We start from the raw sequence: 14,149 nt of genomic DNA, 5'->3' as shown, positions 1-14,149 counted from the left end.
TCTGGAGTGATGAATCACACTTCACCATCTTGCAGTCCGATGGAAGAATCTGGGGTTGGCGGATGCCAAAAGAACACTACCTGCCCCAATGCATAGTGCCAAGTGTAAAGTTTGGTGGAGGAGGAATAATGGTCTGGGGCTGTTTTTCCTGGTCCGTGCTAGGCCTCTTAGTTCCAGTGAAGGGAAATCTTAACACTACAGCATACAATGACATTCTAGATGATTCTGTGGTTCCAAGTTTGTGGCAACAGTTTGGGGAAGGCCCTTTCAGCATGACAATGCCCCCGTGCACAAAGCGAGGTCCATACAGAAATGGTTTATCGAGATCGCTGTGGAAGAACTTGACTGGCCTGCACAACCCCATCGAACTGACCTCAACCCCATCGAACACCTTTGGGATGAAATGGAAAGCCGAATGCGAGCCAGGCCTAATCGCCCAACATCAGTGCTTGTAATCGCCCAACATCAGCACTCGACCTCACTAATGCTCGTGGCTGAATGGAAGCAAGTCCCCGCAGCAATGTTCTAACATCTAGTGTAAAGCCTTCCCAGAAGAGTGGAGGCTGTTATAGCAGCAAAGTGGAGACCAACTCCATATTAATGCTCATGATTTTGGAATGAGATGTTCGACGAGCAGGTGTCCACATTCTTTTGGTCATGTGGTGTATGTGTACTTAGTACTTACCGGTAGGCTAGTATCTCTACTTATTTTATAGCTCTTCTGGTTACTGTGTGTGTGTGTGTGGAGGAGGGCCTAAAAATGACAGCCAGACCTACTGGGCTGATGATGATGTAAGTGTTACACACTCTTGTTGACTCTTGAAAAGTGCTGTGAATGGATCTCCTAAGAACGGGAATTGGCCTGTTGTTGTTTTGGCTGGTGCGGTCTGGAGGAGGGCAGGGAACACAGAGGGAGCAGAGGGCCTGGTTCTGCTGGGAAAGAGAGGGAGAGAGTGGAACAGTTGTATGCTTCCCCAGGGACCCTACTGGGGAACCATACACCTGTCTGTCTGTTCTCAACTCATTTGTATAATGCTGGGTCATGGATGAAATTGAGTGTTAGGCAGCGGGATTGAAGTTTTAATTCTGGCTCGGTGGTTTGGGGCAGCTGTTCTGCCTTTCCCCTCCCAGTCAATTAGGACGGAGAGGCAGAACAGGGCCATGCTGGAGCGGAGGCTGGCTGTCATCAAGTACTGCTGCCACCACGCTGAATAGAAATCAAATGAAGGAGTTGAGTCATGTTGAGCTAGCTAATGTTTGTCCTTCTCTAAACAATAAATATGTTGTGAGTATTCACTCAAGTGGACAGAGGGAGGCGGAATGTCAGTGAGACGAGGCAAAGCAGCCAAGTGTTGCGAAATTATAGGTTGCGATTGCATTGTGCAACAGTAATATTGTAATAGGCGTTCATGACTCGAGAGAGGTCGTTTTTCAATTAGCAGTATCTGTAGCCTGCAGCTAAAAGATCATATGTTTTTACAACATGCCACTGTTCCACCAGGCATCTGTCAGGTGGAAATGTACCGCCTCTAACAGCCGAGCGACGAACTCCACATGCGAGGAAGCTGCAGTCTCCCCAGTCCTCGGGTGACTGACACTAAACGAAGTCAGCAACTTTGAGTCGCTGAGGAGAGAAAACGCAACATGCTGACCTGACCGCACGAAGCAATCCTGATGGGTGATCTGAGGAGTGTGTGCCCGAGCAGGCCCCACAGGAACCAAATCCACTCCTCTGCTCTCTGTACTCTCCCTCTCCTTCCAAATCTGCACCTCAGCCTGGTGCTGACCTGGATATGGGAAGTGGAGTCATCTCATGCTCACTCTCTCTGCACAGATGAAATAGGACTAGGGGTTAGGTGTATGTCGTCCATGCTTAATGCCTCCAATATGCACCAGACCATCAGATTCAGGCCGAAGGATGAGTCACACAGGCTTAGATGCCGCCACAGTGTCCCAACCACCCCATGGTAATACCCTTTTGTTTTTTAAGTGCTGCCCTAGTCAGAACTGTGTGTTCATGAGCGAGTGTGTTTGTTGGGGGGGTGGGGGAAGGGGCAGAGTTTTGCCTGGTCTGTGACTATTTGACCTCTCTTTGGGCCATGGCTAATACAGAGTGTGGGCTCCTGAATGGGACCAGGGTCAGTGCCCAGTGACACATGACCTGCCACGGTTAATTGCAGCAGAACAATAGGCTCAGCCCCAGCCCCGGATCATCCCATTACACCTCCATGCCAAATGAATTGTTTGTTTTTGTGTGCCGCTCTCTCCTGACCTTTCCGCCAACTTGCTTTCATAACGTTCTGTATAAACCTGGAAACACAGGATTCAATCTGCACTTGAACACAGATGGGCCTTTGATTGGTTCTCTTAAGGATGTTCCGGAGTGTCATGATGCTAACCATCTCCTGGGCTTGACTTGGCTTGACATGATAGAGAACTCTTCCCGCTTGGATCCTCTGAGAGGACAATCAAGTGTGAGTGAGGAGGTATATCCACTTACTGTGTGGTTTCTGTTTGCTGATTTACACAGTAAATACATGAGAGAGATATGGGTAATCAATAAGTCCAAATGGGCACACATACCCACTTTAGTTGGCAGTGATAAATGACTGGGCTGCGTGGTAGGCAGTGGAAAGGCTGTGTGTGTGTGTGTGTGTGTGTTTGTTTTAAATAAAGGGGTGTTGAGTAGCCATGGCTGAAAGCCGGCCTGGGAGCTTTGAGAGAAAGGAGAGAGAGAGCAGCTAATGTGGCAGAGACAGTTTCATCACCTGAGGGCTGCAGTGATACAACATGAACAATATAAGATACCACACACCGTACTGGAAGATTGAGTTACCCGGCCATGTCCTGTATTTAGATGAATTATAACCAGAAATGGTGTTATCATTTACATAGTAGTGACCAGCCTTATTCAGGTTTTTATAGAGGCCATAACAGTGTCAACATGCCTAACCCTGCAGCTGCAAATGGTGTGTGTGGTAGGGTGTGTGGGGGTATTCTCTGTCACCATATTCTGGCGTCTACATCTCCTATACCTTTAATCTAGGGGTGTACAACTCCTGTCATGGAGGGCTTGAACAAAACCTGCAGTTACCGTCCCCTGGCTTGGATGTGAAAACCCTACCCCAAATATTGTAATGCACAATATACACTGAGTGTACAAGACATTATGAATACCTGCTCTTTCCATGACATAGACTCACCAGGTGAATCCAGGTCAAAGCTATGATCCCTTATTGATGTCACTTGTTAAATCCACTTCAATCTCTGTAGATGAAGGGGAGGAGACCGGCTAAAGGAGTTTTAAGCCTTGAGACAACTGAGACATGGATTAGGTATGTGTGCCATTCAGAGGGTGAATGGGCAAGACAAAAGGTTGGAGTGCCTTAAAACAGGGGGTATGGTAGTAGGTGCCAGGCACACCAGTTTGTGTCAAGAACTGCAATGCTGCTGGGTTTTTCACGCTCAACAGTTTCCGGTGTGTATCAAGAATGGTCCACCACCCAAAGGACATACAGCCAACATGACAGAACTGTGGGAAGCATTATAGTCAACATTGGCCATGCTTGTGAAATGCTTTCGACACCTTGTAGAGTCCAATGCAACAACGAACTAAGGGTGTTCTCAGTGCAAAAGGGTGCAGCTCAATATTATTAATGTTTTGAAAACTCAGCACACCATGATTTCATTGATTTAATATGATCACAGATTGAAGATATGTAACATCATGAAATCCAATATATCAATGGACGATACAGTTCATATCATAAGCAGCATAACCTCTATTGGTAAAAAGTTTCGTTGTTTCAGTTGTAACAGTTTCAAAATTAACCATGTTCTGAGAATTTCACAGGGTACATATTGTTTTGTCTTCACAGAGACAGATCATGCCCTCACATTTGCAGCAGAAGCAGTGGTGTGTAGATGTGTTTTGCGTGACTGATCTCTCCTTAGGTCCTGTCTTTGAAGCTGTTCTTGGAGGCCAGGGTTATAGCAGAAGGAACCTCATCTCCATCACCCATCAACGGACGAGTACCCTTGGACGTGCATCAAGAACATCAGAAGGACACCTGGAAAGAAATACAAAATACAGGTATACAACACCATTTCCTGGTTGAGTTCTTGCTGCCTTCCAAGTAATAGCAATATACAATGCTCATTTATCTGGATAAAAGGGATTAATTGCCTGTCCTTATATTTTACTCTGTGTAACTTAATGTTTATTTTTATGGTTACCATAATGCCTTTCAGATGTACTTTTAATGATATGTGTAAAGCCCTTGCTTTGTATGAAATGTGTTCCATAAAAAATATTGATTGGTTGACAGGCAGAGCAAGCAGTGGGTTTGGCCCACCAGCAGACGGCGTATCGTCACACACCACACCACACCCACAGATCATGCATGGCACAGGGCAGGGCGGGTTGAGATGGGTGGAGCCCAGGGGGGCAGAAACAGGCCGGGGCTCCTAGGTGTGTGAGTAATCACTCGTCTCCCAAGGCAAACACTGATTGGGAATCTGAGAGCCTCTTTCGCACCGAATGTGGATCTCACGTTCGTCTGCCGATCGTTCAGTGTGCTGTTGACTTATGATTGCCAACATTTTCGAGTGATTCTACATGTAAAATCGGTTTGCACTCGGTTCGCAAGTACTCCTGGCAGGCAAACGGTATTGGTGTTATCTCTTTGCCCGATCGGTCGACCTGGGACCACAAACACCAACCAGCCAAATCCTTCCTGCAAAGACGAAGAAATGACTGATTTACAGACTCTAGTTGTGTCTACAATCCAGGCCCGTCTGCAAAGGCTGACTTTAACACACATATTCTAATGCATGGTTTATTCTCCCAGTCAATATATGAGTTGGCCTAAATAAAATGTATATAAAAGCTTGCCAAGCAGAGAATTGGATGAATAATATGAAGTGGCACTACAGTTTGTAGTACTATATGTTACAGTACAACATACCAAAGAGTTCAACTGTAATTCACAGCACTTTAGCGGTCCTCACTGAGGGGAATACTGCTCAACATATAGTCAAATCTGGCTGGCTTAAAGACACTCTCTAGAGTGTGTTTAGAAAATTAAGGGACTTGATTTTTCCTAATTGTCCATTTTATCATTTTATAACAGCTAGCTTACTGTGATGGGCTTCTATTTTAATTGATGCAATACAATTAAAGCGTGACTTATTTCATTCCCCCACTACAGTGAACTGCATATGTCGGCTCTGCTATATTTAAATAGCATTAAGTAATTGGAAAAACACAAGAAGGAAAGGCAGAACATGTAACCAAAGGGCAAAATTGTCTTTGTGGATTTATTTTTCCCCCCATAAATATTCCAGGGGTTCTTCTATCATGCCCAAGTTTAAGGCAGAGAGGAAATAGTCTTTAACTGATACAGAAACTAATTTAGGACAGCTTTTCCAAAGAGATATGCTTTCCACCCTAGAACGAACATTTGGCCCAAGCCGGCACCTTCAGTACAAAAAATGCTAATGAAGTTGATTTCTTAGCCATTCTAAACTAATTGCATAGTCAAGATTACAAAGTATTCAGTCAGTGAAAAAGGGGTTGTTAATTTAAATGGTACCATATAATGCTCATAGTCTCCATAAATATGTAGATGGTAATCGGTGGCTGTAGGCTGGCTTTAAATGACAATGTCACTAGCTGCCAGAGCAACCCTCATTCACTATTCCTCTGTAAGGGGAGGTAGGTAGGTCTCACTGCACACAGCAGGCCGATGTAGGCAAATAAGCTAGTCTAAAATTACAAGAGGAAATCACTAATAGTGCAAATACATTTTTACCATTTGAAGAAGGCTATGAAAATATGATAAATATCATGACATTAGATGAGGTTGAAGTGCTTCAACACTAAACCCAAAGCCTCAGCATTATCCCCAACCTATTTAACATAAACCAATGGCATGTGCTGCCTATGGACATAAATGGCCACATGGATGCCAAAGTATTGACAATAGTAACAATAAGTATACAAAGAAAGTATTGCTTCTTTCCCCCCAAACAAATAGAACAAAGCATTACAAAACTACAGTCTTGTTCACTTTTCTCCCCTCCATTCTCCTCTTTCTCTGGCTCTCTCGTTTTCTCCCCCCTCTAAAAATACAGAGACAATGCCTTGAGGCTCTCTAGTCACTATTGTGTGCCCGCGAGTTCATTGTTCTCAGCTGATCAGCCATGGTAAATGTGGAGCCCTGCAACTCATTACGTATTCTCAGTCCCTCGGAGCAGAGCGGAGGTGGCCATGGGAAGTTCCTGCTGGCTGGGCCTGGCCGGCCGGGCAGCCTACCCTGGAGAGAAAGCAAGGCCTTATAAATGACCTGGCCCGGCCCGTCTGGACATCTTGTGAGTCCATCCGTCCCTGTCCTGCTCCCCTCCCATGGTTAAAGAGCTCCAGCTCTCCCTTTGACTGTCTGTGGACAAGTCCTGTCTGTTCATCCCTCATCCCCGCTCAGTCTCAGTCACAGCTCCCTCCTCGGGATTAACTGTGGGACCGTGAGCAGAGTACACCCCACCACTCCCATTCTCCTCTCCTGTCCCCACATCCCACCTCACTATCTACTCCTGCTTTGGCCCAGCACAGAGTGCGCGGAAGCAGGACACAGTATGTTCTCTACTTATTTCCCAGAAAAACATTTTCTTATCTATGTTTAGAGTTGTTTGTTAGGAGACTAGAGTGAGTTTTTTATGCTTATGGTTTGTATAGCGTAGAAACAACTTTTTTTTAAATTCTCGACTCTTTCTGAGGAAACTGTGGCAACTTCAGCTCGTGTGAAACAGAGAGAAACTCCACCCTTGAAGGCCTCCTCTAGCCTACCTTTCCTTAGCTTTGGTGTTCTGAGACAGTAAACTAGTTCTGTAGATATGAGGTGGATGTGAGGAACAGCAGTAACTAGGCTACCATGCTAGAGAGAAGGGGTTGGGGGATGGCTGGCCATTTGTATTGCTTGACATGACAATAATTAGAGTTGACTCACCCTCTCCCTGGTTATAATCCGCTGGATATACTGCACTCATACAGGTGTCCAGAAAATTCAATTATCACAACCATGGTAGGTAAAACTAGGGGGGGGGGGGGAACAGGAGAAAATCAGAACTAGAGATGTCATTGCCATTTAAAAAAAAAAAAACATTTCAGACTTTGGATGAAACTCATCTCATCTGCACATTATAAAGTTAAAAAATGATAATGCGTAACAGAAAATCTTGGATATGTGGGTTAGTGCTGATTACTGCTTTTTGAGGTCGGTTCCTTTTCGGTTCAATTGTTTACAATAATCACGGTTTTCGATTTTGGGTTCAATAATTTTTTTAAACGTGAAATGTATTATGAAATAATGACATTCAATTGATTTTAGTGCTTTTTAATGGAAATTTCAAAGTCCAAAAGAGTGAACATTCAATTGCCAAAATATTTAAAATACGACATTGTCTCTGTCAGGTAGGGTAGACATCAAAAGAAAATAGGAAATTACTATGAAATAATAAAATATTTCAGTTGTGTAAATAACTTAGTTTTTATTGTATGACTTTGTTATGTTGTATTCCTTAAAGTCATCATCTCATCTCTGCTCAGGCAGTAGCAGCCAGCCAGCCAGGCCATCTAATGTTATCTCTGTGCTACCCATCCTCTACTGTCTTTTGTCATTCTATTTAGCTAGGCTAGCCTGCCTAAGTACTGTATGCTGCAGAGCTGTCTGACCAAATCATTTGACTAGTTCTTCAAAGTAAGGCATACTTTCATGAACTGTCAATCTCTATCTTTCTCATCGTTGTGTTGTGTACATTCTTCTCTCATGCGGTCTGTGTGTATCTAACCTGTAGCAGGCGTAAAAGTGTATCCGTCAGGCTCAATGGTTTATGGTCATTGTAGCTAATTACCACGTTTCTGTGCTGAACTAGGTTGAATATTTGCTTAATGAAAACTACAACTCCCTTCAGCCCAGCGTCCCACATAGTTCTTAACTTTAATTCTAAAATGAATGATATTATTTAAAAGGCGAGTTGGGCTCACAAAAAAAAACTAACAAAATGGAATTCAAGAAATTGAACAGACGTCGGTCGATTAGTTATAACCACAACAACAACAAAAATTGCTCAGCACTAATGTAGGTGTTTTGTGTCCATACAACAGCAGGAAAAAAAAGTAAAGTAAGAGAGGAGTAACCAGTCTCACTGCAAGATAGAGTACATCATATAACAGCAGAGGATAGACTTTTCCACCCTGCTGTTGTTAGAAGAGGAGGGAGAAGAGGAGGAGGAGGAGTATTAGTGCTTCCTTCCCTGCAGGTTCCCAATATTCCCCCACTCCTCCATCCTCTCATCTCCCCAGCAACAAAGGCCTGGAGCCCGGGCCACTCCTCCAGCCAGCTGCCTCCAGTAGCACCATGCTGGTTGCTGTGGGAGAAAGCCAGAGTGCCCCTCTACCCCCTCTGCTCTGTCCCCGGCAACCCCAACCCCAAACATGTGGGCTCAAATCCCGTCAGTGCGGCCAGGCGCACGGCAGGAACAAAATCTCGACAGATGGAGTTGGCCTCTCCTACACCACGCTCTCCCCTTAGAAGTCCTGCTTCTCCTCTCTGACCTGAGTGATGGCTGCCCTGGGACAGGCAGATGTGGTCCCATACTAAGTATCAAGGTACACAGAACAACTAACAACTTCGTTTTGATGTCAACAAAGATCCCAGATCATTGCATTCCTGCACAACAACATTGACAATTCCTACACATCACAGTTTTCATCTCTAGGATTTGTCCTTATACATTTTAGTAATTTAGCAGACACTCTTATCCAGAGCAACGTACAGGAGCAATTAGGGTTAAGTGCCTTGTTCAAGGGCACATCGACATATTTTCCACCTAGTCGGCTCAGGGATTCGAACCAGCAACCTTTTACCATCCCAACGCTCTTAACCACTAGGTTACCCACCGCCCTACAAGGACTGCAGGTTACAGTATTAGAAATTAGTTGAAGGGTCAGTCCTTTTTCAATAATATAGTACAATCCAAAGTACATGTATTATTGAATTAATAATTTAAAGACAATGGGATGTGTGAGCAGAGAAAAATGTATCTTTAAACATGACAAGTGGACAAAGCGCCATGTGTGTGAGCATAATGAGTCTAGACTAACCCCTCCTGAGTTTGGTCAATAAAACCAAGCATCCCAGTGGGACTTCACTCTGTTTGGATTTCAACAACCATTAAGCAAAGCAAATATGAAACTCAAATATTCAATTGTATTACCTACATATTTAACAATGGAAACTAGCAAAAGTAACAAATCCTGCTCTGGAAACCGCCTTCCTAAAGCCATCTTCATACCCTCATAACAATCTAGTAGGCTGTCGTGACAATGTCAAGACCTGAAGGTTCCCAAGGGTTACACGTCTCCAGCTAGTGTCCTTAACTAACATAAATAGACAAGGTTTTGCCAATGAAAGTACAGTATAACCATGAGTATCTCCAGTACCCTCCCAATTCCGCTCTGTCCCTTAAGATGCTTTCATTCATTTTAGATTGGGTCTAAATGGAGTCTTGCTCTTTGTGACCAAGGTTTTGAAATTAGAATAATTCATATTAAAATTGTGACTTGTTCTGAAATAACCATCCTAATAAGATATTCATTATTTCCATTTCAGATAGGGTGAAATTCCACTGTGCTTTATTGTAAACCACCCAGTATTGGAACCACTCTGCCCCTGCTGCCCCATCATACTGAATGACTGGAGAAGGCAAGTGCTTCGCAGTTAACGTGCTTGGTGACACACAGCAACATTGGGTTGCTGACTTGACATAGGCATCTTTTAAGGGCCTTAAACTCAAAGAATGGCATTGTTCCTGAGCAGAGGCTAGCTGCCGCAGAGGACCGACACTGCGCCACAGAGGAGCTGTGAAAAAAGGAAACTTTGTGTTTCCACCGCACATAACTCTTACGACAAAGCAGGAAATAGTTCACAGGAACATGCCACATTCCACAAGGGCCGATGCACCTTTCTTTCGACACGTCAGACTAGTGTGTGACAGTAGTAGGGGTGAGGGAACGCTTGCACAATACCTGGTGACATTAAAGAACTGAGAACTGGGAAGGGTCTCTCTATAAAACCTCACCAGCAGAATATGGTTCAGGAATGTACACTATGTTTTTGTTTATATACGCAAAGAGAGCAGGGTGGGTGTAGGAACTCAGAGGTTCCATGATGCGTTGTACTGGTTTGTTCTTGAGGGAAATCCAAGGCCGGTGCACAAGAAAAGAATGGGCACCAGGGATGAAGACACTAAAAAGTGAAATAATGTAGAGTAATCTTAAAATGATGGAATGGATGTAGATTTGGGTCAGATGTGTGAGTTGATCAGTAGTCTTTCTCCAGTCTCTGAGTCATTTCCACTCAGCTGTTCTAAAGACCATCTGGTGGCAGTCTTCCAATGTCTGAGTTCATATTCTTTGTGCCACACACAATTTGGAATAGTGATTGTTGGGCCTGCCACCCACTCAGGGCATTGTAGAAAGCAACCAACCAGGAAAAACAAGCATGGCAAGGCTTCTCAAAGGTAATGGGAATATTTTGGGGAGGATGTTTTATTGTCACAAACACTGTTGTTTACAGGGTCAGCCAGAGTAGTACGGCGCCGAGCAGTATTAGGGTTAATTCCCTTGCACAGCGGTTAAAGGCACAGTGCAAGAGGCGTCACTACAGTCCTTGGTTCAATCCCAGGCTGTATCACATCCGGCCGTGATTGGGAGTCCCATAAGGCGGTGCACAATTGACCCAGCATCGCCCGGGTTTGGCAAGGGTAGGCAGTCATTGTAAATAAGAATTTGTTCTTAACTGACTTGCTTAGTTAAATTAAGGTTAAATTAAAAATATATATATATATTTAAAGGCACATCGACAGGTTTTTCACCTTGTCGGCTTGGGTATTCGAACAAGCAACCTTTCGGTTACTGGCCCAAGAACACTTTGTTTTTCAGAGGGGAAGAGTAATGGTAATAGTAACTGTGAGCAATAAGGTGTACCAATGTGTAGCAATGGACAACATTCAAGAGCTGTCTATTCTCTTCAGTCCCAAACTTACCATATCTGGTGTGGTCTCTGTCTCCTGGACAGACAGGTCTCGTCTTGGTCATATGGATGTCAGCAGGTTCCTCTCACCTTTTCTCTAGCAAAATAAAACACAAAGTCTGGCTTACTATGTGTACCCACATGCATTTAGAACACCATGCTTTGTGTATCTGGGAGCATCTAGATTGAGTAATTATATTTTTCAGGCAGTGGTGCTGTACACAAACTAATCACTTTAGGGTTGCCATTTGAACATGAAATCCCTCTTTATCTAGTCCAAAGGAAACTATTGTTGCCCCCCCAAACCTCGAAAACAAATCTCTGTAGAAACGTTTTTGGGGCAAGCTTGTATAATCACACAGAGGGTACCAGAGACAGACAGGCCTGTACCAAGACAGACAGTAGGGAGCAGAAAAGAAAGAGTGGCCTTGTGTTGGACTACATTCTGCAGCTGCCTCAAGTTCTTCCAGTATTTTAATACACATGGGCATGTAATGAATGGGGGCCGCTGTGTGACTGTATGTTACTGTAGGCATCTTTCTCCTATAACCCCACTACAGACTGATCTGAAGGCTCCACTGCGAGGCATCACCATCATAATTCTCCCCCATCATAAAGAGGACTTGTTGGGGATCCGTGTGGTCTGTCTGTCCTCTACAATATCCTGCCTTCAGGGCCTGCCCATGGCTCATGCCAGCCAGACCCAGTTGTGTTCTTCGGCTTGGCAGTGTCTCTGAAGCCCAGACTGTTCACTCAACTTGGAGTCGCTCAGAGGAACTTTATCAAAAATGTAGATAAACAGGTTCAAGTAAGGTTAAACTTTGTAATAGGGATACTGCCAGGGATGAAGAAAATCCTTATTGCAATGTTGACTATTCCTTTCCATTGCAAACATGTTTAGAGATATACCGAATTGTTTAAAGTACTATTAGCTCGAAACCAACAAGGATTGAAACTATATGCTGAATTTTGATAGCCTTAGTTAAATGTAGATTTCCCAGAATGCATAGCGATTGTATTTTCTTTGAGTGCCACTGGTTCAGACAGCATGCTAGTTGTTTTTGTGCCAACATGTAATTTACATTTTCAAGGAGAACTGCAGGTGGCTTTACAGTGTCCTAACCAAAGCATTAAATAAACAGAGGTGTGTGTCTACTTTGATTATACATTTATTCTGTTACAGTTGGAACACAGGAGGGGGCGAATCAAAAGGCTCATTTTCAGGATGTCACAGCTCTGAACATGAACAATGAACATTTGTATTGTGTTTTCAAAGTTTGAGCCACGTGATCACTGTTTGTATATCATTTACCCACAAAATATCACATTTTTCATACATACGCATAGCCTTTACTGATATTGTGTGTTGCTTTGGATGCTATGGAAGTGTCAGCTAATTGACCATAACTTTATCAAAAAACAAATTCCTTATCATTATCATTCCGCCCAGATATTCTCCTTAGATAGATAAAGCCTAAGTAAATGAGTGTGGGGGATATGATGAATAAACAGGGTTGAAAAGCAGAAATCCTGTTGTGTGTGTGCACTGCACTCTGTGACAGAGCTCTAGATAGCTGTACGCTAGAATGTTTGTCCCAGTGAAAAGGGGGCTATGTTCGGCCCAGACTGGGCCCCATAATGCTGCAAACTCCACGGATTTGGAGCTCTCTTTTGTTGTCTCGGCAATGCTGACATCACACACTGCTGACGGGCCGAAATCCCTCTTTCTCCAGCACCAGCACTTTTGAAACAAAACTGCCATGACACTGATGAGTAACGCCAACTTGCCCAAAAAATCCCTCATTAAATCACACACAAGCACGTGTGTGCATACTCACACAGGCACACAGGCACACAGCTGTGTGTTACCAATAAATCCAAAAGGTAATCAGAAAAATATTACTGCTGCCACAAACACTTTTCATGAAGCCTCTACAAGTGGACCTGGCACTAACACTGTTAGTCTCTGACGCTGACTCGCCTGTCCTTCCCCAACCATTTCTCACATTTTAACAAACAAATACTGAAACATTACGACAAACAGCATCTAAATGTGGCTGAGATTATGATAGGCATTACATATCTTAATGACAAACCGTTATGTAATTGCAGAAGACATGAATGATGTGGCCATGTTGGTATTGGTATCTGAATGTGAGAGGAGAGGGGGAATGACAGGTTTTCCATCAGGATGGAGTTATAAGACACAGATAATGTAAGGTTAGCTTACACTTCAGTGTTTGCAGAAACATTTGCATAGGAACACATGACTCAGGACTCTTTGTGGGTGATTGATTAGACAAGAGGCTAAAGTAAGAGAGGTTCTCACTCTGGACTGAGTTCAAATGTAGGATACTGTTGCTGAATCCATTCAGTTTGAAAATAATAGTGAAACACTCCATGAGTGTCATCTCTTCCAAATAAACCAGCCAGTGTTTTTCCAGTTATAGGGATACACTCTCTTCCCTACTGGAAGAGGAAAACTGTTGGGATGATACCAGCTCTCAGAAGCATCATGAAGGTCCCACTCAAACAATCAATCACAATAGCCTCCTCAGGCACTTAGACTAGTGTCCTCCCTCAAAGCCTATCTCTCTATCACCCCCCTCACACACACACACACACACACACGCCACCCTCGAGTCTAGGGAGTATCAATCTGTTAAACATGTGACAAATGGCATCATTTGGGAGGCCATGGGGCATATCCAGGACCAATGAGACAGCAGATATAGGCTGTGAAGAGCTGCCCTTCATTCACACATGCTCCTGTGGGACTCGCCATGACAATTTCAAAATCACTGAACAAGTTGACACTTATCTGCAGGGCAATGAGCACCACTACCCTCTGAGGGAGGAATCCATATCCTCAATCCACATGGGAAGACGTGTAACCAAACAAAACTATGTAATGGAAAAACAATGGTTTCAAAGTCGGAAGCATACATGACCATTCTAAAAACATTAGTATTGCCAAAGTTAGATATTGGTATTTTACTAACTTATGTACACTCAATCAGTTAAGTTCATCACCAAATATAGACATATTTATTCATGTC

At 43.7% G+C, this 14,149-nt stretch overlaps 1 long non-coding RNA gene across 3 annotated transcripts in view; it reads right to left on the bottom strand.

Annotated features, from left to right (window-relative positions):
• Window positions 1-3,677: 3,677 nt before the first annotated feature.
• The window catches only part of LOC110521547, an 82,878-nt gene continuing 72,406 nt past the window's right edge, over window positions 3,678-14,149 (bottom strand). For all 3 annotated transcript variants that reach the window (XR_002473162.2, XR_002473161.2, XR_002473160.2), the window contains exons 4-5: window positions 11,104-11,187; window positions 3,678-4,070 (exon numbers count right to left, since the gene is read on the bottom strand). This is a non-coding gene — a long non-coding RNA (uncharacterized LOC110521547). The remainder of the gene's footprint in view (window positions 4,071-11,103; window positions 11,188-14,149) is intronic.

This window comes from Oncorhynchus mykiss, chromosome 30, assembly GCF_013265735.2.
Source record: "Oncorhynchus mykiss isolate Arlee chromosome 30, USDA_OmykA_1.1, whole genome shotgun sequence".
NCBI classification, from domain to species: domain Eukaryota; kingdom Metazoa; phylum Chordata; class Actinopteri; order Salmoniformes; family Salmonidae; genus Oncorhynchus; species Oncorhynchus mykiss.
Note: the sequence above shows the minus strand (reverse complement) of the source record. Positions and strands in the feature narration are given on the sequence as shown.